The 25917-nt window shown below is 38.5% G+C and overlaps 1 protein-coding gene and 1 pseudogene across 1 annotated transcript in view; both read right to left on the bottom strand.

Moving 5' to 3' along the window:
- LOC136329571 (DNA-directed RNA polymerases I, II, and III subunit RPABC4-like) overlaps positions 1–25917 on the bottom strand; it is a 387759-nt gene that overhangs the window by 201208 nt on the left and 160634 nt on the right. The gene's annotated exons all lie outside the window — the stretch shown is intronic.
- Positions 24615–25686, bottom strand: LOC136328496 (S-adenosylmethionine decarboxylase proenzyme pseudogene; annotated as a pseudogene).

Raw genomic sequence — 25917 nt, 5'->3', positions numbered from 1 at the left:
TCTTCTTTCTAAGATTATATAAAAGGGCATCACACAAGACAAGTTTGGAAAGGTGATGAGAGCATCACTGATAGTTTTGCTTCACCCTCACTCTTCAAACCAGAATTTCTTCACGGACATAGAATATGTGAGCAATAAGCACAAATATATCACCTATTTATTGCTGTTAACACAATGTGACAAATGAACTATTATAGGGATTTGTGGGAGATTGGTGGGAAAACTGAGAAATAAATCATGGCAAAGAAGTAGGTCCTTCAAATGTTTGAGGTGTGAGTCTTACATTGTAGTGAGAATCTGAGACCTCTGTCCTTTAAGGGCAACTGCCTTTGGTCTGGAAAGCATGCATTATGGAAGACAGGATGGAAGGACAGTTGGTATCTACCCTTGGCACAATATCCTGCCCTTCTTTGGGTTAGGGAAGAGGTTCCACTTTTGATCAGATCCTCAGTGTCACAGTTGCACTTTTTCTTTAATTATTATAATTGGCACTCTCCCAGAGCCTCTAGCACTTGGGAACTCCTGGTAAGGAAGCAGACTCAAGTTAATAGAAGGGTGTAAGGAATTACCCATTTAACCTTGAACCCTCTATGCCTTGGTTTGGGGAACTTGAGTTAAAAGCCCTGAGTGAATGTCTCTTGGATGCAAACACCAAGAAGCTATCTGAGTGAGTGACCTTTGTGCAGACACAGGAATGCATGTGAATGGGCTTTAGAAAATTAACCTAGAGGTTCTAGATTGCCCCTTCCTTTGTGCTTGTTAATTAGCAAAAGAAAAGAATGTACTGACCAAATTAGCACTTTCTCTATGTCAGCAAAATGGCCATTAGTCATTCTTTCCCCTTATCACCTGGTTTCTCTCCCTTGTAATCCTGTTGCCTCTCTTCTGACCAATAAAAGCTAAGGGAAAAGAGGATTCAGGAGGTCTTCCTTACCTCCTTTGGCAGGCCTTCCCATATTCCTTTTGACATAAGTTTGTGTCTTGAATAGGTTTTTTCCATGTGACACTGGTAGCTCCCAGTGGGCTGGAGTACTACAGAGGGTGGTATTGGAGCTGAGGTAACCCCTATCAGGGAGAGGTCTGCAGTCAAAATCATCAAGCCCAAAGGACAAAGTGAATTTAACTTCACTTTAGAGTATGTCTATATGCAAAGGGTTTAGTTTAAGGAGCCTGGGATAATGTGTAGGAGAAGGCTCCTAGGTATTAGCATCTTAAGACAGTCAGTGGGTATGCAAATCTTAGATCAGAGAGGCCCTTAGAAATTCTGGAAGCAAATGTGTTGCCCCATGAAAAGGGTCTTCTATGAATCAGATAAGGGAGTCTTAAAGTAATCAGGACCCCGAGTGACACTTTTACAGTGCAGAATGTTTCTGTTCCAGTAAGAACATTGTACAGTAGGGTATCTAGTAGCCCGGGGCTTGGGCAAGAGGTCCATCAGGCCACTTGGTTACATGGTGATGGTTAGTTAGGGCTCTGACTAAAGGGCTCCTCACTCTAAAGCACAGGCCAGATGTGACTGATTCCAAATTCCCCTGGAGCTGCCCTGGCTACTACCTTTTCATTGGCCATGGGAGAGGGGTGGACACTGCACCGAAGTGTCCACTTCTCCAGAACAGCTGACACAAAACTAAAGTGGGAGCAAAGGTTGGCAGTAACTGACCTGAAAACACAGGTCGAAGCTCATCATCTGATACACACACACACACGGGCTAGAAAGCCTTCCAATTTATCAGTGGTGCAACACCTGACCAAAGCATTAGCAAGCAATAGAAATCAGATTATCAGGAATCAGACCCACACATAACCAAGAATACCAAGTTAGGTTAATGGAATGCCAGAGGGTTCCATTTTTTTTTTTCCAGCAGGGTCTATAGGCTTTATATCACCTGGTTATAAAAGGTCACATTTTTTCAGGGCCAGTAATAGGATGGGTCTGAAAGAAATAACAAGAAGAGATTTATTTGTTTTTTTGGTATCATGTATTTTATTATATTCTTATTCAATAAAATGGGCATACTTTATATGGCAAATATAGCTTTATACAATATTAATTGAAATATATAATTAGCAAGACATACAAAAGAGACTGAAAATAGAAATGAAATTGCATTAATGGAATTGTTCAGAGAAATCATTTGCGTATTTTAGCAGAGAAAAATTCTGGTATCTTAATTTTCTTACTTATATTATTTCACTCATTCGTAAATATTAATAATTCATTAAACAAACATTTACTACCTACCATGTATTGGTCTACGTTTTGGGGAGAAGGAGAGATTTAAAAGAAAAAAATAAGAAAGTTTTATTCTCTTGGCTAAAAAAAAAAACACAACAAAAATTTGCACAATTACTAAAAGCCTGTCTTGGCAACCATTCATGAGAAAAAAGAGGCCTGGAGTTTTATTGGTAACAAACTCAAAATGAGTGAATTGTGATACAGTGTAACAACAACAACAACAACAAAAAGCCAATGAAATCTTAAATTTCATTAGTATAGTGTCCAGATAACGGGAGTCAAAACCAAAGATAGTTCCACCGAACTCAGCAGTGGTCAGGCCTCATCTGGAGGCTTGTATTTAAGCACTTAATTTTTTAAAATTTATTTTTATTGATTTTTTTTCTAAAGAGAGAGAGATAGTCAAAGAGATATCAATTTGTTGCTCCATCTATTTATACATTCACTGGTTGATTTTTTTATGTGCCCTGATTGGGGATTGAACCCTGACTTTGGCATATCAGGTCAACGAACGCTCCAACCAACCGAGATAACTGGCTAGGGCTAAGCACCTTTTAAAAAGAGACACACAAACGAGCATGAATCCAGAGAAAGACAATTAGGCTGTTGAAGAATCTAGAAGCCATGTTGTTTAATATGTAGTCAAAAGTACTTGGGTTTGGCTAAAAGAGAAAATATTGAGACAGGAATGTAAGTGTTTTCCAATACTGTAAGGATCATTTGATGAAGCCTTAAGTATTGTTAATCTAGAGGACAAACTGAGAACTAGATTTCAGCTCAGTGAAAAGCAGATAATTTAAAAAATCAAACCAGTATGACAATAAAATTAAATACTTTTCGAAATCATGAATAATCCATTACAGAATATGTTCAAGTGGATTTCGAATGGTCCTGCAAGGGACCCTTATTTGTGTGTGTGGAGTTGGGAGGCGAAATTGCGTAACAGAAGGTGAGGAGCTGGATTAGATGGCCTGCAAAATTCGTCCCAGCCCCAGGAGTCCAACCACCCATGTTTCTACCTGAACACCATTCCTTCCCATTTCTTTCAGGGTTTACTCCCACAATCTCCCCCGCCTTCTCTAGCATCTTAACCTTTTTTTTCCTCCAAAGACTCTTTCCAATTTTTATTTCAAAGAAGGAAACAATCTTCATTTGGTCTTTTGTGTTTGTTCAGTATCTTTGTGTTTGCAAATAGCGTTCTGATTTATTTGGGGGACTACCCCTCTCACACCCTTTTAGTGCTGATTATATGCCTCTTGCCTGACCTACTAGTATTTTAAACAGTGATCATTTTAGGGTTGGTCATGTGACCCAAGTTGTCCAATAAAAATCAGTTCTAAGATTTTTATTGGAACTATTAGGAACTACTAGGGCCACTTATTTATTAATCATAGAGCTGGCATTGCCAGAAGCCAGCATGTGGAAAGAGTCTGTAAGAGATTGAAGCCAGCACAAAAAAGTGGGTGTGGGTGTGGAGTGAAGAAAGAAAGAATATCCTGATGATATTGTTGCATCTCTAGACTTTCCAGTTACACCAGCCAATACATTCCCTCTTTGGTTTAGATCTCTGTCTCTTGAAGTCAAAGAAGTCTGAACAATATGTTTGTGCTTTCAGTTTCCTTCTAACTTTCCTCTTCTCACTCCTTTGCATGGTGTCCAGGGCCCACGGCAACTTGGTCCTGCCTCTCTCTCCAGCTTCATCTCTCTACAGCCCTCTCCACAGCCCTGGGATGGAGGGGGCAGGCTGGCTCTGAAGCTGTTCTTCTGGAGTCTGATTCCTTTTTCTTTTGCAAAATTTTTGCAAAGAACCTTCTTTTCACTCCTAAATGCTTTTGTCTCTGAGTCGGCCTTGCACTTGATCTGTCCATTTATCTCCTTCATTTTTCTATTCATTAGATTAGAATCCTGGCAGTCTAAGACATACGTATTAAGCATCTGGGCTAGATGCTGGTGATTCAACAGAAAAGTCAACTACCATCCTGTTCTTACATAATAGTGGGGAATGCTAACTGAGGCAGCTTTGTCTGAATCACAATTCAGAAAGAATCCGAGCAGCTGCCCATCTGAACCTTGAATTCACACAGTGTAGAAAAGCCATCACCATACTCTCAGCAGTCACACTTTCCTGTTGCAGATACATGACACAAAATTCAAGAAGAACAAAGAAAAGTATGAAAATCTCTTTTTACCTCCTTCACTCAGTTCCCATTCCTTCAGCATCCCCTTCTCAGGCAACTATTATGATCAGTGTCAAAGGAATCCGTCCAACAAGTTTGTGCATATACGAGCAAATGTATGTATGTATTCTCCCCACTCCCACTCTTTTTACAAGTGATAGTCTTTGAACCTTGCTTTTTTTACTCAACAATATATCTTAGAGCAGTGGTCCCCAACCTTTTTTGGGCCATGGGCCAGTTTAATGTCAGAAAATATTTTCGCCCTGGCCGGTTGGCTCAGCAGTAGAGCGTTGGCCTAGCGTGCGGAGGACCTGGGTTAGATTCCCGACCAGGGCACACAGGAGAAGCGCCCATTTGCTTCTCCACCCACCCACTCCTTCCTCTCTGTCTCTCTCTTCCCCTCCCGCAGCCAAGGCTCCATTGGAGCAAAGATGGCCCGGGCGCTGGGGATGGCTCTGTGGTCTCCGCCTCAGGCGCTAGAGTGGCTCTGGTCGCAACATGGTGACGCCCAGGATGGGCAGAGCATCGCCCCCTGGTGGGCAGAGCGTCGCCCCTGGTGGGCATGCCAGGTGGATCCCGGTCGACCGCATGCGGGAGTCTGTCTGTCTCTCCCTGTTTCCAGCTTCAGAAAAATGAAAAAAAAAAAAAAAAATTTTCACGGACCAGCCTTTAGGGTGGGATGGATAAATGTATCACATGACCGAGACAAGCGTCAAGAGTGAGTCTTAGACAGATGTAACAGAGGGAATCTGGTCATTAAAAAAAAAATAAAACATTGTTCAGACTTAAATATAAATAAAATGGAAATAATGTAAGTTATTTATTCTTTCTCTGCGGATCGGTACCAAATGGCCCATGGACCAGTACCAGTCCGCGGCCTGGGGGTTGGGGACCACTGTCTTAGAGAAATAGTATATCAGTACCTACAAGGGAACACTGGTCTTTTAAATGGATGCTTTTAACTTTACAGATGCATCATATATTACTTAATCCCCTATTGAGAGATTATTTCAAATATTGTGCTTCCATCAACAAATTGGCAGTTATTATCAGGGTTATATGTTATTGCAAACATATTGTGAATTATCTGTACAATAAATTCCTTAAAGTCGAATTGCTGGGTCAAAGAATATGTCCAATTTCCATATTAATATCTATTACCCATTTATCTCCCAAAGTGATCATATAAATTAACAGTCTGTAAACATGGATGAGTGCCTGTTTCCCAACAGCCTCTTGACAAAGTCTATTATTAAACATTTTGGTCTTTGAAGATCTGTTAAATGAAAATGCTATCTTGTTTTAATTTTAACTTGCATATTTTATTGTAAGGTTGAATATCTGTGTTTAAAATCTACTTGTATTTCCTTTTCTAGGACTATTTATTCATGCCTATTATCCATTTTAAAATTAGGTTATTGACCTATTCATTGGTATAACCTCTTTATATTTTATGGAAAGTAGTCTCTTTCTTGCCACATTTATTGCTCTTTTTTTTGCTTCATCTTGTTTATTTTTTACAAGAACATGACAACTTTGAATCTTTTCTATTTTTCATCCTTAATATATTGGCAAGTCTTAAAATTTGTTCCTTCCTACTATTCCTCTTTTGGAAAAGGAGAATGAACAAATCATTCATAGTGAGGAAAATACAAGTGACTAATAAGCACATAAAAAGCTCAACCTCACGCATAAAAGAAATACAAATTAGATTTATATTTTACTTCAGCAAATTAGCAAGGATAAAATGAAACCAGTATTGCTATAATATGTTGACAGAAGTGCCAATTAGTCAATACTTTTGGAAAGCAAATTCCCAGTAGGTAGCAAGAACTTTAACAAAAAAATATTTATGCAGTCATGGCATGCCTAGGAATATATCTTATGGATGAAACCATCAAGATGGACAAAGATTCACCCACAGAGATGTATTTCTACACAGCACTGTTTTAACAGAAGAAGAATTGAAGGTAATTTTAGAGCTGTTGTCCTATAAGTGAATCACAGTACATCTATACCAACTAAGGGCACACAACTACAAAAATGAAGTTTAGAGCTATTAATGTCATAGGAAGATTCTCACACTATTACATTAAAGACATGTTACAAAATTGCTTAGGCAGTGAGATCACAACTGCATTAAAATAAATGAAAAACTAGAAAGAAATATGTCAAAGAAGTGGTTATTTGGGTTTAAAGAGATTATGCATGATATGTTTCTTTTTTTTTCTTCCTTTTTATTTTTTAGTGAGAGGAGGGAAGATAGTGAGACAGACTTCCACATGTACCCTGACTGGTATCCAGCTAGCAACCCATATCTTGGGTCAATGCTGAATCAACTGAGCTATTTTTAGTGCCTGAGGCTGACCAGCTTGGACAAACTGAGCTATCCTCAGTGCCCTGGGCTGACACTGATGCTCTAACCAATAGAGCCACTGGCTGCAGGAGGGCAACAAAGAGAGAAGGGGGAAAGGGAAGGGGAGAGAAGCAGATGGGTACTTTTCTTGTGTGCCCTGACTGGGAATTGATCCTAGATGTCCATTTGCTGGGCCGATGTTCTGGGCATGGAACAAACCGTTCAGGAACTCTTTTTCCTTTATGTGATTTCTCAGATTTTATAATGTGCATATATTACATAGTCTGATAAAAATCAAAATCAAAATAAGCACACACAAAAAGAATGTAAACCTATTTCTAGGATTTACTCCCTTTTTCTTTGTTTCTTCATATATATATATATATATATATATATATATATATATATATACACACACACACACCACAAACATATATAACACACAGATATTTATTTATTTATTTATTTATTTATTTATTGTATATTTTCATGTTACCCAGTCTTTCCTCCTCTGGTCTCCTCCAATGTCCTGTCAGATTACTTGAAAACATTGCCTATTATTACTCAAAACCCTACCACATCCTCCCATTCCTTATTGTAGTCTGTTTAAATTGCTCAGGTTAGCACACCAGCCCATATAATTTAATCCCATTCTACTTAAATTATTCAAGTATACTGCTCACAAAAATTAGGGGATATTTTATTGCTTCATATTCATTTTGAAACTATCCCCTAATCCCCTAATTTTTGTGAGCAGTATATATTTCCTGTTACTGCCCTGGGATGTTCTTCACCTTAGCTAGAGTGGCCTTGTTATTATTTGTGCCATCACATGCCCTTCCTTTGGCCTAGCTCATTCTGTTTATTGCTCATATAACTGCCTTCGTCATTGTCCCTTTGTCCCCAAATTTACTCATCCTTAGGGGGTTCCATCTCCTCCATGTCAACCTTTCCCTCACCTTGGCTGAACTCTCAGAGCACATCCTTTAATCACAGCCACAACATAATGCTTCATGGTTTTGCTATTTTTTCTTGGCTAATATTGACTTCCTAACTGTTTTGAAAACTCCGTGAAGGCAGGCAACACTAATCATAACTTCCTTTCCTCTTCCCACTCAGTTTCTGCACATTGCTAAGCAGAAGGTGAAGCCTGATCAACTTGTGAGAAGGCTGCTATGATGAGCAGCTTCTCGGGCAATGTTTTCTTTTCTCCTGTCTTCTGTTCTTGCCTGGACACCTGTCTTCTGAGGAGGCCTTGCCCAATGTCAGAAGCACACTAGAGGAAGCCCTGAACAATGGGATTCTCAACTCTGTTGCTTTAAAAAAATATTGCTTTTTGCCCCCTCCCTCCCCCACCCCACCACTGAAGTTTAGAAGTTAACTGGCCAAGGTGGGATCAACACTGATATGTTTTCTAAAGCTCCCTAGCTGATTTTAATGGTTTTGCTACTAAGCCCTACTCCTTTCAAGCCTGAGACTATTTGGCATGCACCCACTCCAGTACTTTTCTGTCTTGTTTCCAGGCAGGAAGTCATCCTAGAATTGGCCAGAGACTCCAAAGAGAGACTCTCTAGATAAATCCTTTGGCATCAGTTCTAGCCTTTGTTGTTTTTCAAAGGTGTTTACTTTCAAATTGACAACTGTCTACATTGGAACCTGCTCTGAAGACTGCCATGCGTGTGTTGCCTTCCAGTCTAGGCACGAAGATAAACTAATGGACAGACAGACCAGATCCAGGGTTAAAATAAGTGTGGATTCCTCTGAACAAAACACTGTTGTTATCCAGTACAGCAAGCTGATTAAAGCAGTTTGTTTCATATGGAAATGCAAATACATTATTTGTGTGACAAAGCTACAACAAAACTTCAAAGAAAAGAGAATAAATATGTATAAATCAGAATATCTTAGCCATTATAAAAATTCTACTAATGTATTAGTACATAGCTCTCTTTTATATAATAACAAAACAACAGCAGCAATAATAATGATTAACACGTTATAGCACTAACTATGTACCAGGTACTTGTTCTAAAGGTTTTCTTTTGTGTGTGTGTGACAGAGACAGAGAGAGACAAGCAGGAAAGGAGAGAGATGAGAAGCATCAATTCTTTGTTGCGGCTCCTTAGTCTCCTCAGTTGTTCATTGATTGCTTCCTCATATGTGCCTTGAAAAGGGGGGCTGCAGCAGAGCGAGTGACCCCTTGCTCAAGCCAGTGACCTTAGGCTCAAGTCAGTGACCTTGGGCTTCCAGCCAGCGACCTTGGGTTCAAGCCAGTGACCATGGGGTCACATCTATGATCCCACGCTCAAGCCAGCAACCCAGTGCTCAAGCTGGTGAGCTCCCACTCAAGCCAGATGAGCCCACACTCAAGCCAGTGACCTCTGGGTTTCGAACCTGGGTCTTCTGCCTCCTAGTCCAACGCTTTATCCACTGCACCACTGCCTGATCAGGCTAAAGGTTCTATTTGGATGTTTCATTCAACCTGACAACCCTACAAGATAGCTGCTACTATTACCCTCATTTTATAGATGAGGAAATTGAGGCACTGAATTGAGATTTTGCTAGCTGGTCAGTGGCAGAGTCAGAAGAAGAAAACTTTCAGGGCTTCTGTTCTTAACAACTTACTAGGACTAATTCTTATTTCAAAGGAAAAAGAGATTTTTAAAAACCTGAAGTTTCTGAAATATCTAAGTATGCATTAAATACCTTCCATTTTTTTAACTTTTATAATTTTCAATGGAAATTATTTCAAAGTATACTATAGACATCACTGCTTCTTTAGAAGACACTGAACACAAATTTTTTTTTAAAGTGGGAGGCAGGGAGGCAGAGAGACTCCGCATGCTCCCCAACCCCACAACCAGGATACCCAGGCAAGCCCGCTACGGAGCAAGGTACTCCATTGCTCGGTTGCTTGGCAACCAAGCTATTTTAGCACCTGAGGTGAAGCTATGGAGCCATCCTCAGTGCCTGGGGCCAACTTGCTGGAACCATTCCAGCCATGGCTGCAGGAGGGAAGGGGGGGAGGGGGGCAGAAGCAGATAGTCGCTTCTCCTGTGTGCCTCCTTGGAATCCAACGGGGACTTCCACACCCTTGGCCAACACTCTACCACTGTGCCAACCAGCCAGGGTCAACACTGAATGCAATTTAACTTTTTCTTAAAACCTCCATGTTAGCATTAAAGATATATGGTTTTGGGGAGGCTAGATGGAGGTTCATTCTCTCATTCTCATCTCACTTTAAGATAGGGAATGAGCTTTTTTTTCTTTCTTTCCTTTTTTTTTTTTTTTTACAGAGACAGAGAGAGTCAGAGAGAGGGATAGACAAGGACAGAGAGATGAGTAGCATCAATCATTAGTTTTTCGTTGCACATTGTGACACCTTAGTTGTTCATTGATTGCTTTCTCATATGTGCCTTGACCGCGGGCCTTCAGCAGACTGAGTAACCCCTTGCTCGAGCCAGTGACCTTGGGTCCAAGCTGGTGAGCTTTTGCTCAAACCAGATGAGCCCGCGCTCAAGCTGGCAACCTCGGGGTCTCGAACCTGGGTCCTCGGCATCTCAGTCTGATGCTCTATCCCAGTGGTTCTCAACCTTTCTAATGCTGTGACCCCGCAATACAGTTCCTCATGTTGCAGTGACCCCAAACCAAAAACTAATTTTGGTGGCTACTTCATAACTGTAATTTTGCTACAGTTATGATTCGGAATGTAAATACCTGATATGCATTATGTATTTTCCGATGGCTTTAGGTGACCCTGCTGGGGTTGTGACCCACAGGTTGAGAACCGCTGCTCTATCCACTACGCCACCACCTGGTCAGGCTCTCAGGCTTTTTAAGGCTTAGAGTTAGGTCACTCTGATCAATGCACTGGACAATGGGCGGTGGCTGTCTCCCGTGCCAGCCCCTTCTAAAGGTAACTGCGCTGCAACTAGTCCCTGCTGAGGTGTTAGCCCAACATTTGTGCCCTGTTCTAGGCCGAACTTGAAGCATCTCAGCGACAGCTCATGATACGGAAAGGACACCTGACCTAAGCAGCCATACTCTGGGCTGGCCAGCAGTCTGCAATATGAACAAGTGGGAAAAGTGTAGCCAAAAATATGCACTATGGTCCAGCTCTTCTTTTGGATGATTTGATCAGGAAGCAGGTAATGATAACTGGTGAAGATTCCCTCGACTGCCAATTTCAGATCCCACCCAAAGACTTCGTAATTCTCAACAATATGAAGGCACCAATCTGTGCAAATAAATAGACAACAACAACAAAAACCTAGTCTGCAGGGTGCGAGATGTCAGAGCTGGCAGTTGACAAATTCCGAAGAGATGATGAGAAAGACAGTCAGCAGCAAGCAGAGAGGCCGAAAGACACCGTTCAGCTTCCCAGGGGAGAGCTAGCTGAATCGCATAGGTAAACTGCTCACTAGGTGTCCATGTGCGAACTAGTGATGCTGCAGTCCTGGGGTAACTGATTCTTGCTGGCGTCTTGGGTCTAGTCTTCCTCAGATCTGGCTCCACTACAGCGCCTGTTCTTCAGGAGGCTTGGTTATTTGGCCTTTCGTGGTTCCCACGAGGCCCTGTGGGGCTGAGATCCTTGTTTTTGTTTTTGCTTTTTTTTTTTTTTCATTCTTCAGAATGCCTCCCCCTAATATTAGATGTAACTTAAGCTGTTGCTCGGAACTAAAAGAGCGTAGAGAAAATAGTCTACGTGGCCCCAGATTGTTCTTTTTTCTCCCCTTTGGAATTATTGTTCTCTCATTGTTAGTTTTTCTGTTTCCACCTTTGCTGCTAGGCTGTCAACTGTCAATTTATATTGCTGTAGTTGGCTTGCTTCTACTAGCCATTCTCTCTTTGTTGTTAAAACTACTTGTAGACTGGGACACTAGATCTGAAAGCTTAGTGGAATTTAAAAAATTAAAAAGATAATTAAAGAAAGGTGAATTTTATAGCATGGGAATGATATCTCAATATAGCGGTTATAAAAAAAATAAGCAATGAAAGGCTTTTAGTGTCACATGAGATTTAGTATGTAGTTTTTGGAAATGCACTTTGACTGTTCCAATGTCTTTCATGTTTACTTTTTTACTTTTGGCTCTAGTCAAATCAGTGAATGTCATGCTAAAATCCCTTGGTTCCGAGGAACCAAAACACACTGGGACCAGCAGAGTAAAGGAAAGGAGATTTATTTTAAGACATTATACAGAACTCAACTGAAGAGAGCATGCATGGTAAAATAGCTCTATCTTCTTTATTCTTTCTTTTCAGCTTTCCCTCAAGTTTTTGGTTCCCTAATTTCACTTTGTCCTTGTGTCACATCTGTTCCATATTCCTCTCTGCAGACCATTCTGCTTTTCTGTAAGGTTTTTAGTTTCTTTTGCCTCATAACACTGGCTTGCACATGGCTTTGGGCTGCCATGCTGCCAATTTTGGCAACAACTCTGCATGACCTTGCATTTTTAATGCCAACACCCTCCGATTCAGCCTCTATGTGTCTAAGAATGTAAATGACCTGTTTTGAGCCAAATGCCCCTGGTCAAATTAGCTGGTCAGAGAGCAGTGCAGGGCCCCTACTCCTGAAGGAACGCCCTTCCGGTCTGCAGACCACAGGCTCTCTGTGATTTTGGCTGGGAGGAAATGACTGGCACTCCAACCAAAGTGAAATTTCTAAATTTTTGAGCTCTGATAGTTGATGTGTTATTACATGTTTACTTTTCTTCTTTGTTATTCTTTGTTCAGTGCTTACAGTCTTGCTAACAAAAAAATTGTTGGTGACATTACCTATCACCATCTTAGCCTAGTCAATAGTCACTTTTTTGGTTTTCATTCATGTACAAATACAAAAAAAAATTAAAGGCAGGTGTTCCCTTCAATTGTTTTCTGTCAATTACTTAATTATCCTTGTAAAACTTTACTGTGCATCGAACAATGTAAATTCATTTTTAACAATATAGTTAAAAGTTGCTGTTAATGTTTCAGTAAAAAACCTCTTTAAACTACATTGCATCTACACAGAGATGCTTTCCTGATCAAAGGGTTGTCACAAATGTGGCAGTGACTTTACAATTTGTCTACAATCACTGCTTTCCATCATGTTTCCTTCTCTTCACCAAAGTATGAAATAATTATGAGTCAACCATGGGTGGACGCATTTATTATTAGTCTTTTAAAAGATGCCAAGTATTAGAGGAAATTTCTCTCCTAGGCCAAGACAAGAACAGTGCTATTTTAAAAACAATAAAATGCAAATTAAATGCCTCTCCATTTTCAGTCTAGCATTTGAACGGTACTAATAGTTTTCAAAACATTTTCCTACGCATGATTGAACTTAATGCTCAAAATAATGTTCTGAGGTTACTGGTACCATTTTGTAGCTGGAAAACAAACCTAGAGAAGTTCCATGACTATCCAAAGTCACAGTGCTCTGTGCTCCAGATAGAAACTGCAGTCATTTTACTCTAAATTTTGTGGGTTTTGCATGGCATTTTGCTCTTCCTTTACTTTTTCCCTAAGATTTTTGTGGGGATAAGAGACATTAGTTCAGTACTATATAAACATTTCAAAATCTGTAAATTCTCAGTATCCAGTCCTTACTATAGTCGTGATTTGTTTTTCTAACTCCAAGGCCCATACAGTGGATAACACTGTCACAAAACTACCACCTAATTATTTATTTAATTTAAAATTTTTACTTATTAATTGACTTTAGAGAGAAAGAGAGAGGGAGGGAGAGAGAAACATCAATTTGTTCCACTTATTTATGCACTCATTGGTTGATTCTTGAATGTGCCCTGAATGTAAAATGGGGATCGAACCTGCAATCTTGGCGTATTGGGACTATGTTTACTCTAACCAACTGAGCTATGTGGCCAAGGCTGTTACAATAAATCAAAAGTGATAAATTAAGGGTTACCACAGCCTAAGACAAGGTTTGAAGTGTCCTTCACAGTTGAAATCATGTCCACTATTTTATTTATTTTATTTTTTTTAGTGAGAGGAAGGGAGGCAGAAACAGACTCCCACATGTGCCACAACCGGGATCCACCTGGCAAGCCCATTAGAGGTGATGCTCTGCCCATCTACGGCCATTGCTCCTTTGCTTAGCAACTGAGCCATTTTTTAGCATGTGAGGCAGAGGCCACAGAGCCATCCTCAGTGCCAGGGGCCAACTCACTAGAACCAATCAAGCCATGGCTGTGGGAGAGGAAGAGAGAGAGAGTGAGAGAGAGGAAAGGGGGAGAAGGAGGAATGGAGAAGCAGATGGTCACTTCTCTTGTGTGCCCTGAACATGAATTGAATCCGGGACATCCACATGCCAGGCTGACGCTATACCACTGAGCTCAGTGTATCTCTTCATAACTCTTTCTAATTTTGTCAGGGATGTAACCTTAATTTTTGAGATTAAAATAAAATGTAAATCTCTAATGAAGCCATTCTTAGAAAGAATAACTCTCATTGCTATCTCAAGGGACCTAATTAGTCCCCTAAATGATTGTTTGGTCGTGGTGGTTAAAAGAAGAAATGTTTTTGAAGGAGAAAAGTGCATTTGCTATTTATATGTAAATAGATTTTTACTAACTACCCAAAGTGTTATCATTGTTAAAGTAGACAAAAATAGAACTTCTGGGGAACCAACCTTCAGCTTCCTTAGTAGTTCAATTTACTTTAGATGTCCAAAAGTAATATAAAATTTTAGCTTTTTAAAAGTCTCTAATTTAGACTTCTCTCTCAACTAAGTTTAAAATGAGCAGAGTTTTGCTATGTTTATTATTATACAAAGGTCAGACATTTTATTGGAATTTTGGTCCTCTGTGTGTACTATTTACTAAATTTTGTTAATGTTACATTGGTGCTTATAACACGATTCTCAAGACTCTGACAAGCAGAGCAATTATTTTTAATTTATTTTTATTTTTTTCTTTTCCAAGTGAGAGGAGGGGAGATGGAGAGACAGATTCCTGTATGCACTCCAACTGTGATCCACCTGGCAACCTCCATCTGGGGCTGATGCTTTGCCCATCTGGGCCAATACTCACAATGAGCTATTTTTAGTGCCTGAGACAGAGGCTCCATGGAACCATCCTCATTGTGTTAGAATCAACTGAGCTATGGCTGTGGGAGAGGAAGAGATGGGGGAGGAACAGAGAAGCAGATGGTTGCTTCTTCTGTGTTCCCTGACCAGGAATTAAACCTGGGACATCCATACACTGAGCAGACACTCTATCACTGAGCAAACTGGCCAGGGCTGCTAAGCAAAGACATTTTAATAGTTTTTAGAGTTGAGAGAGTATAAGCAAGAATTAACTCATATGTAATAAAATATGAAGAAACAGAGGGCACCTGCAAACACATAAATTATTTTTATTTCAAATTCTTCTTTATGTTGACTATATTCTTACTCTCTTTATTTAATAACATATACTATCACATTATTATAAAGAAATATAGGCCCTGGCCGGTTGGCTCAGCAGTAGAGCGTTGGCCTAGCGTGCGGAGGACCCGGGTTCGATTCCCGGCCAGGGCACACAGGAGAAGTGCCCATCTGCTTCTCCACCCCTCCCCCTCTCCTTCCTCTCTGTCTCTCTCTTCCCCTCCCGCAGCCAAGGCTCCATTGGAGCAAAAATGGCCCGGGCGCTGGGGATGGCTCTGTGGCCTCTGCCTCAGGTGCTAGAGTGGCTCTGGTCACAACATGGCAACGCCCAGGATGGGCAGAGCATCGCCCCCTGGTGGGCGTGCTGGGTGGATCCTGGTCGGGCGCATGCGGGAGTCTGTCTGACTGTCTCTCCCTGTTTTCAGCTTCTGAAAAATGCAAAAAAAAAAAAAAAAAAAAAAAGAAATATAATTGGCTCTGGCTGGTTAACTCAGTGGTAGAGCATGGGCCTGGCGTATGGATGTCCCAGGGTTTTATTGCCGGTCAGGGCACACAAGAGAAGCAACCATCTGCTTCTCTACCTCTCCTTCTCTAGCTTCTTTTTCTCTTTCCTCCCCTCCTGCAGATGTGGCTCTATTGGAGCAAGTTGGCCCTGGGTGCTGAGGATGGCTCCATGGCCTTCACCTCAAGGCTAGGAAGGACTTGGTTGCTGAGCAATGGAGCAACACCCCAGATGGGCAGAGTATTGCCCCTTAGTAGGCTTTCTGGGTGAATTCTGGTTGGGGTGCATGTGGGAGTCTGTCTTTGCCTTCCCTCCTCTCACTGAATAAAAAAAGAAAAAGAAAAGAAAAAGAAATATAATCTACACATTTAGCCAACTATTTAGGGGAAAAGAAAGAGCACAACTGATGGGAAGAGCTGAAGTGGGGACAGCTATGGTTTGGAACAGAGAGGAAAAGTTAGTGATACACAGAGAGGAGCAGCAGTGTTAGATTTTGTTAAGAAGTAAAGGCTTAAGTTCCAGACAAGAAAAAGCTAAAGGAGTTTATTACCACCAAAATAGTGTTATAAGAAATATTAGGTACTTGTTGAAGAAGAAGAAGAAGAAGAAGAAGAAGAAGAAGAAGAAGAAGAAGAAGAAGAAAGATTAAAATAAATATTAATAATAAAATGGCAAGTACATAACTATCAATAATTACTTTAAATGTAAATAGAATAAATTCTCTGATAAAAAAAATAGCGTGGTTGAATGCATAAAGAAAGCAAGACCCATACATATGCTGTCTACAAGAGACTCACTTCAGATCAAAAGACATGTATTGACTGAAAGTAAAGAGATGGAAAAAGATATCTCATGCAAAAGGAAATAAAAGGAAAAAAAACTGGGGTAGTAACAGTCATATCAGACAAAATGGTCTTTAAAACAAAATCTTCAGCAACAGACAAAGAAGGACCCAGCAATTCCACTTCTGGGTATTTATCCAAAGAAACCTAAAACAGTAATTCAAAGAGACACATGTGCATCTGTATGATCATCATAGAATTAGTTTCCATAGCCAAGATATGGAAGTAATTTACGTGTCCACCAATAGATGAGTAGATAAAGAAGATGAAATATATACAATGGAATATTACTCAGCCATAAAAAGAATGAAATCTTGCCATTTGTGACAACATGGATGAACCTAGAGGGTATTGTGATGAATGAAATAAGTCAGAGAAAAACAAATACCATATAATTTCACTTACTTGTGGAATCTAAAAAACAAAACAGAACTACACAAAACAAACACACACAAAAACAAACTCATAGATACAGAGAACATTTTAATGGTTGCCAGATGGGCGGGAGTTTGGAGTATGGGTAAAAAATGGGAAGGGATAAAACGCACAAATTGCCAGTTATAAAAATAGTCATGTGGCTGTAAAGTACAGCATAGAGAATATAGTCAACAATTCTGTAATAACTACATGGTGTCAGATGGATACTAAGCTTTTCAGGTTGATCACTTCCTAAGTTATATAAATGTCTAAGCATCATATTGTACATCTGAAACTAATGTAATAGTATATGTCAACTGTAATTAAAAAAATAAAAAGTTATTTTAAGAAAAGATTAAAGGATTAAGGTGGGTGTTAGGAAGAAGTGAGAAATTATTTAAATAATCCCATGGGATTGGAGAACTTTGACTGTAAAGAGAGGTAAATAATCTCTTTTTCATATACGAAGTTTGTGAAAATGTAAATTATAATAAAATGTATGAAACCTAAACAGTATAACTGTATTAAGGGAAGCACACATAATTCATATTTATAAGATATACATTTAACTTCTTAGATTTATGTATACATAAAAATTTTAAGATATATGTATACCTTCTTAGATACAATCTTTGAGAATATGGTTTTAGCATTTTACTCGCATTCTCTATTTTGTATTTCTCCGTCACAACTGAATAAAATGAACTAGTTTAAGTCTAAAAAGCATTTGTGAAAGATGAAGATTCACTCCTTTCTGACTGTTATGGCTGTATTAAGTTTATAAACCCAGGGCTTCTTATTCTTATTATTAACATTTTTATTTTATATTATTACTTTTCCAATAAAATAAGGACAAAATGCCTTAAACTATTTAAATAACTGTTCAAACTACAAGGCAGAGAAAGGTGGCAATGTGTTTGAAACCTACTGTTGCCTACCAGCCAACTACCCCAACCAAACTCAAGTACTCATTTATTAATTATAACACAAAGGATCCAAGTTCAGCACATGTAGGTAACTTAGTGGCATCATCTAATATATGACTGTGAACTACAGCCAAGGAAATGAAGTACATGAGAGGCCTAATGCTGAAATTATTTTTACAGGAATATTTGCAATGCATTTGGAAGTATATTAATAAGGAAAACAAGAGATTAGATATAAGGGTGTTTGTTTTTTTTAAGTAACAGGAGAAGAAACTAGAATTTAGCTATTCTAAAAAAGTAAATGTTTTAGTAAAGGTTCAGAAATTTTGTGGAGTTTCATATAATCTCCATTAGGCTAAATTCCTTAGATTTAGAAAGTTTTGAGTGACCCCAGGCAAATTACTTCCCTTCAAAGGACTTTGTTTTACATACTTGGTAAATGGGATAATTACTCTTTGCGGGGTTGATGTAAAGATCTGTAGGAAAAATACATGAAGTACCAGCACAGTGACTGACCGTAGGTATTTAATCAATGGTGGCAATTTTTGTTACATGGACAGTCTAGGAAAAAATAACTTCTGATTGTCAAGGAGTGCTTTTCAGTGTTATCATAGTTAGTAGAATAGAACACTATTCTGACTGGCAGGTTTCCAGACTCATTTGGGCCTTTAACATCGTTTATCTTCCATTTTTATATGTTACTGGTTACCCCTCTTCCTTATTCTCCAAACATCTATTTCAGATCTTAGTTATTCTTCTCTAACCTATTTCCCAGCCTTATCTCCTTCTTCAAGAAAATGGAGGCCAAGAGGTGTGAGACTTTCTGTTTTAGTAGAAGAAGGAATTCATTTCATCAGCATGCACTCCTTTTCCAGTTTTCTATCTTTTTTGCGATCTTGCTGTATCATATATTTTCCATCTCTTTCTCTCTTGAATTATAAATATGTTCAAATCTCCTATCTTCTCCATATACAGAATCTAACTTAAAATTGATCATAGACTTAAATGTAAAATCTAAAACTATAAATATTTTAGAAGAAAACATAAAACTTTAGATAAGACACAGAAGCATAAATCATAAACCAAAAACATTAATACATTGAGCTTTATCAAAAATTTAAAATTAAAATTTTCAAAAGGTTAAGAAAATTAAAATCATATAATTGGAGAAAATATTTGAAAAACACATATCTGTAAACATATTTGAATCCAGAACATATACTTTCACAACCAATAATAAGGAAACAAACAACCCAACTTTTAAAATGAGCAAAAGACTATAAGAAAAGGAAACTACAGGCCAATATTCCTGATGAATATAGGTGCAAAAATTCTCAAAAAAAAAAATAAAAAAGAACCATTAACAAACTAAAATCAACAACTCATTAAAGGATTGTACACCATCATTAAGTAGGATTTATCTCTGGAATACAAGGATAGTTCAACATGTGCAAATTAAAAATTTGATAAACCACATTAATATAATATAAAAATCATGTGATCATTTTAATAGTAGAAAATGTATTTGCCAAAATTCAACATCCTTTAATGATAAAAATTCTCAACAAATTGAAAACATACCTCAATATAATAAAGACCCAAAATGACAAGCCTATGGCTAATAGCATACTCAATGTTAAAAGTTTGAAAACTTTCCCTATAAAATTAGGAACAAGACAAGGGTGCCCACTCTCACCGCTTCTATTCAATATGGTACTGGAAGTCCTAGCCAGAGTAATCAAGCAAGAAAAAAAATAAAAGACTTTCAAATCAGAAAGAAAAAATAAAATTATCTTAGTAGATGATATTATCTTATATATAAAAAATTCTGACAATTCCACCAGAAAATGATTCCAACTAATCAATAAATTTATTAAAGTAGGATACAGATATCTGCTGCTTTTCTATACACTAACAAGGAAATACCTTAAAAAGAAATAAAGAAAACAATCCCATACACAATAGCAACAAGTACAACAAAATATCTGTATTTAGGAATAAATGTAATCAAAGAGTTGCAAAATCTGAACACTGAAAACTATAACACTAATATGAAAGAAGTGTAAGAAGACACAAGTAAATGGAAAGATATTTTATGTTCATGGATTGGAAGAATTAATATTGTTAAAAATGTCCATACTACCCAAAGCAGACTACAGAGTAAATGCAACCTCTATAAAAATTCTAATGACATTTTTCAGAGAAATAGAACAAACAATTCTAAAATTTGTATGGAACTACAAATTTAGAGATCCCAATTCTCTAAAGCAACCGTTAGAAAACAAAGCTGGAGATATCACACTTTCTGATTTTAAACTATATTATAAATCTATAGTTCTCAAAAGAATACTGGCATAAAAATAGATGCATAGAAAAATGGAACAGAATTGAGAGCCCGAAAATAAACTCACAAGTATATAGTCAACTAATATTTGACAAGGAGCCCAGATTCCTCAAGGTAAAGGACAATCTTTTCAATAAACGGTGTTGCAAAAACTGGATAACCACATTCAGAAGAATAAAAATGTAACCCTATCATATCACTCGCAAAAGTTAACTCAAAATGGATTAAAGACTTAAATATAAAACCTTAAACCATAAAACCCTTCAATGAAAATATAGAAAAAACCTCCTTGGCATTGGTCTTGACAATATTTTTTTTTGTCATGACACCAAGAGTTTAAACATCAAAAGGAACAATTAATAAGTGGAACTATGTCAAACTAAAGCTTTTGTACAGAAAAAATAACAATTAAAAAAGTGAAAAGGTAGCCTATCAAATGAGAGAAAATATTTGCAAATCATATATCTCTTAAGGGGTTAATAAAAAATGTATAAAAAACTTGCACAGTTCAATAGCAAAAAACAAACAATCTGATTTAAAAATAGGCTAAAGAGCGTGCCCAGTGGTAGTGCAGTGGATAAAGCATTGACCTAGGACATTGAGGTTCCAGGGTAGAAACCCTGAGGTCACCTGCTTGAGTGCAGGCTTGCCAGCTTGAACACAGGGTCGCGGGCTTGAGCAAGGGATCACTGGCATGTAAAGATACTCAATGTAATTAACAGAATGTAAATGCCATATTAAATGTAAATTAAAACCAAAATGAGCCCTGGTTGGTGGCACAGTGGATAGAATGTTGTCCTGGAGTGCTGAGGTTATCAGTTAGATCCCAGGTCACCTGCTTGACTCTGAGGGTGCTGGCTCGACCCTGAGGTCACTGGGGCTCCCTGGTCAGGGTACATATGAGAAGCAATCAATGGCTGCACAACCAAGTGAAACAACCAGTTGGTGCTTCTTTCTTTCTTTCTCTCTCTCCCCCTTTTCTCTCTCAAAAATAAATAAGTAAACAAACAAACAAACAAGTGAAACCAAAATGAGATATATGTATTAGAATGTCTAAAATTTTAGAAACTGACAATACCAAGTGCTGAGGAATATGCAAAGTGAAAGGAACTCTTGTACATTATTATTATTATTATTTTTCATTTTTCTGAAGCTGGAAACAGGGAGAGACAGTCAGACAGACTCCCGCATGCGCCCGACCGGGATCCACCCGGCACGTCCACCATGGGGCGACGCTCTGCCCACCAGGGGGCGATGCTCTGCCCATCCTGGGCGTCGCCATGTTGCGACCAGAGCCACTCTAGCACCTGGGGCAGAGGCCACAGAGCCATCCCCAGCGCCCGGGCCATCTTTGCTCCAATGGAGCCTTGGCTGCGGGAGGGGAAGAGAGAGACAGAGAGGAAAGCTTGGCGGAGGGGTGGAGAAGCAAATGGGCGCTTCTCCTGTGTGCCCTGGCCGGGAATCGAACCCGGGTCCTCCGCACGCTAGGCCGTCTTGTACATTATTTGCATGCAAAATGGTAGCCACTTAGCAAAGTCTGGTAGTTTCTTATGGAGTTAAACTTATATCCAGCAATCTCACTGCCAAGGACTTACCAAGAGAAATGAAACGTAAATCTGCACAAAGACTTGTATGCAAATATTTATTGCATTCTTATTTATAATTGCCAAACCTGGAAGCAACCATTATCCATCAACTTAGCACTAGATGAACAGATTGTAAATAGCTAAACAAAGGACTACACTGCTCACCAATAAAAGTAGTGAGCTATGAAGGCATGCAACAACATAGATGAATCTCAAAAGCATTATCTTAAATAAAATAAGCCAGACACAAAGGCTTCTGTTTGATTCCATTTACATGACATTCTGAAAAAGTCAGTTTATGGGGACAGAAATAAGATCAGTGGTTGCCAAGGACTGGGAGCAAGGGAAAGGTACCCAAAGGAACTTTCTGGGGTGATGCGAATACTCCATAATTTGTTGCGGTTGCTGCTCGACTGTCTACATTTGGCAAAACTCACAGAACTGTGTGTCTAAGACAATAAACATTATAAAAAAATCTTTTGTCAAAATAAAACGCCCTCTAACCATTCATCTTACTCTATTCTTTATTTACTTGAGTGTGAGTTCTCTGAGGAAAGGGACTTTCTTTGTGTAGTTTGCATTCAGCTACTATTTATTTATTATTACTATGTATCAAGCATGCATTGGTTGCTGGACAACCAAGGTGAACAAGACAATTTGTATCTGTCCTCAGTAGATAGTTTGAAAGTTGGTTATAGCTTGATCCTATTTCTTTCCTTTTCTAGCAAGCTTTATGGAAGTCATCTGTATATCATCTTGTATTTGGTCCTTAACTTGCTGCAGTCGTGGTTTCTCCCTTCATTTTTTTTTATTAATTAAGCAAACTTTTATTGAAGCTTAATTGTGGTACAGAAATACATTTCAACCAATTTAAGCCCAACACCACTATGAAGAGAGAAATTATGGCACCAAAATTTTCCTCCTCTATTAATAACATACTAGGATTAATTTAAATTACTATCTAACCTACAGTTTTTATTTTTCTAGGTTTTGTTTGATACAAATTTATGCAGTTTTTCAACATTAGATAGAAATCTTAAATCTATTAGAAAAAGAAAATAGACCTCAAGCCAACACATGCCATCAAATCTACTGGGACACTGTTCAAGAACAAAATCCACTTTGAACATTGGTCCTCAAGGCAGCACTGAAACATTAGGTTCTGTGTGCTAATTACAGAATCAAATTGATCCACTGATTGAAAGCTTCTTCAATGAAACTTTGAATCAAGAAAGGGCTTAAAATAAAAGTTGAAAGTGTTCCAACAACTTGATCTCAAACCAAGTAAATTTTGTTTTAGAAAACACTAAAAAAAAAAGTGTTTCATTTACAAATAAGGAATGAAAACATCACTGAATCAAGCCACAAATAAACCAAACTTGAAGACAATAATATAAAATTTAGTCAATTTTACTGTTTTCCAGGTTGCTTAAATCTCACAGTATTAGCAATTATTTATAGTTAAAAATACCAGCACTGGAAATTCTGTATTTCTAGTCATTTCCCATTGACCATTTTAGAATTTTGTCATGTTTTATGGAGAGCATTCTGCCTCACTATGTAAGTCTGAATAACCTGAACAGTTTTCATTCTGATCATTTACTTGATCCTCTGAAACTATAGTGAAAGAAACACCACCAGTAAGAGGAGCATATAAAGTTAAAACACTATTACATGCATCACCAAGTCATAGAACTTCAAGTCACAAGATGGCAAAGACACTGATGCTGCTTTGAACTAAAAAAAGTTGATAGTATATATTAACGGAAATTAGTGGAAATGGCTACTAAATTAAAAATTATAGTGAATGATCTGATTTGATTTGCTGAATCCAGCAGAACCTTTATTTGAAATCTCCTTGCCAATAAATTTAGTGTTAAAAAATTTTAGACTATTACTCAAGCAAGTTAGTAAAGACAGCACTCATGAGAAGCTAATCTTATTTACTGAAGGGCACAGAATGGCATAGTTCCCAATATAGTTCTGCCAGTATATTCAAATATTCATTTATGTGTATTCCTTGCTAATCAACACCAGAAAGTTTTACTTTTGTCACTATCTTTCAAAAGAGCCAATGTCAATAAAAAAGCCAGACTCCCTTGACCTAAAACACAAACAAACAAAAAAACCTAAGCCTAGGTCCACCCCCCTAACCAGCTCTAGAATATAAGACTGGTAGAAACCCAGAGTGTAACAGTGTATTGCTTTATTGGGGGAAGGGTTGGGAGGGAAGACATTATGGTGAAGAATGAATCAAAAGAATACAAGCACAGGAAGCAATAATGTTAAAAAAGTAATACACAAAATGGATCACTGCAATTATTTTCTTAAAAGGACTTGACTTGTGAAAGAAAAACTTTAACTGCTGTTGCAAAAAACATCTGTTATGAAGTAGAAATTGGTTTCAGTAACATCAGTAGAGAATTCTTTCTAGAAATGGGAGGTAACTGGATGGAACATCCTGGCAGCAATTTAATAGATCAGTCCCAGGTTGTTAGGCTGAGGCCAACACCTAGGAGGACGAAAGCCTTGTCTGTGGGGGATTTGGGGTGATACCTGGAGAAATATTACACTGTGCGCAAACCAAATTGAACTATTGTCACAAGTGTTGTAAAGTTTCATATAGTAAAAGTTGTTTTCTACATGCATTTCAATTTCACAGCAAGAGTGGCATAGGATACCTAAACACAGAAGAGAGCATTCATGCAAGATATCTAACTCCTTGATATAATGATGCATACAATTCAAAATGATTGTATTGTACTATCATTACATCTAGGGCTTTCTGCAACTAGTATATAAGGTAGTGGTTATGGAAAGCATGGCCCCTGGTATCAATATCTAAAAAACAGTCACCACCTTCTTCTATGTGTGTTCTCTTTTTGTGTTTTTTCTTCATTTTTCCTAATCAACTCTGCTGCTGTTGCTGTTTCTTAGCAAAACCGGTAAAAACAAAGTTGTAATCATTGAACGTAGCACTCTGGCAAACAAGATGTTTATAACCTTCAATCTTCTGGAGCAAAGAAAGCACTGTGCGACATTTAGAACTCTGGTTTACAAACAAGGTGGTCACAAATTTTCCTGGCTTGAAGACTTCCACAACTTTCCTGATCAGGTCATCAATAGGAGGTCTGTCTTAAGTTTGTTTCAAAGCTAACATAAGAAAATTCTGGTTCTGGAGTGATGTGAATAGTCCAATAAGTTCCATCCGATTTCATGCCATTCATCGAATACCCACAAGGATTGAACATTGTGGCATCAATGACAGAACCTGGTATCAGGTCATGAATTCCACTCTCACGAGTGACATCCTTTGCAGTAACACCGTCTTTCATGTAGAACTGGTCCATAACTGCTGGGTCCAGCTCACTCATCAGAATTTCCAGGGTTTGATCTGGCTGACTGATGACCCGACTCTCTGGGAAATCCAAAGTATACAAGTACCAGCAGTCAGAATTCATATGTCCCATACAGTGTGCGGCTCCATTTGGGAAAACTGCATTAAGAAACTCTATTTCTTCCTGGAAATTCCGGTGTGGATACCCTTGGTGAGAAAGCTTCATGAAATTCTTACGAGAATAAAAGAAGCTTTGAATTGAGTCAAACCCACTGTAATCCCTAGCAAGTTTCAACAGGGGAACCAGTGCTTTCAACAAGAAGGTGGTACCACGTCTTCAAAATGAAACGCCTCTTGGAGACAAACATGCTACTCTCACTGAGTACAAAAGCTTCCTGCTTGTCAGTTTTTGTCATACTTATGATTGAACATTGCATATCCTTCAAAAGTATGTCCCACTCGGATCTTGGGATGGTGCGGAGATCCCCAGATCCTTGATTTGCGTCGGGTTGCTGCCTGGAGAACCAAACCTCCAGTAGCTTTTCGGTCCCTTTGAAAAAATATGCTGCTTCCATCACCGTGAGACTAGCGAACAACCAACAACAGAAAATCAACTAAGTTAAATCTCTTCTCTCGCCGCTGCTGCGGATTGTTCCAGCTGTTACTAAAGTTCAGGTTCCTTTTTCTTTTTTTTGCTATAATTTTATATTAACTTAAAAAAATAAAGGATTAATACAATTTTCCCTGTTGTTTTGTGAGTGCAAGTTGAACATGAGTCTGTTGGAAATAGAAGCAGATATAGAGTTCAGTCTCTTGTAATCCGCTGTTT

Source organism: Saccopteryx bilineata, chromosome 3 (genome assembly GCF_036850765.1).
Source record: "Saccopteryx bilineata isolate mSacBil1 chromosome 3, mSacBil1_pri_phased_curated, whole genome shotgun sequence".
Lineage (NCBI taxonomy): Eukaryota > Metazoa > Chordata > Mammalia > Chiroptera > Emballonuridae > Saccopteryx > Saccopteryx bilineata.
Note: the sequence above shows the minus strand (reverse complement) of the source record. Positions and strands in the feature narration are given on the sequence as shown.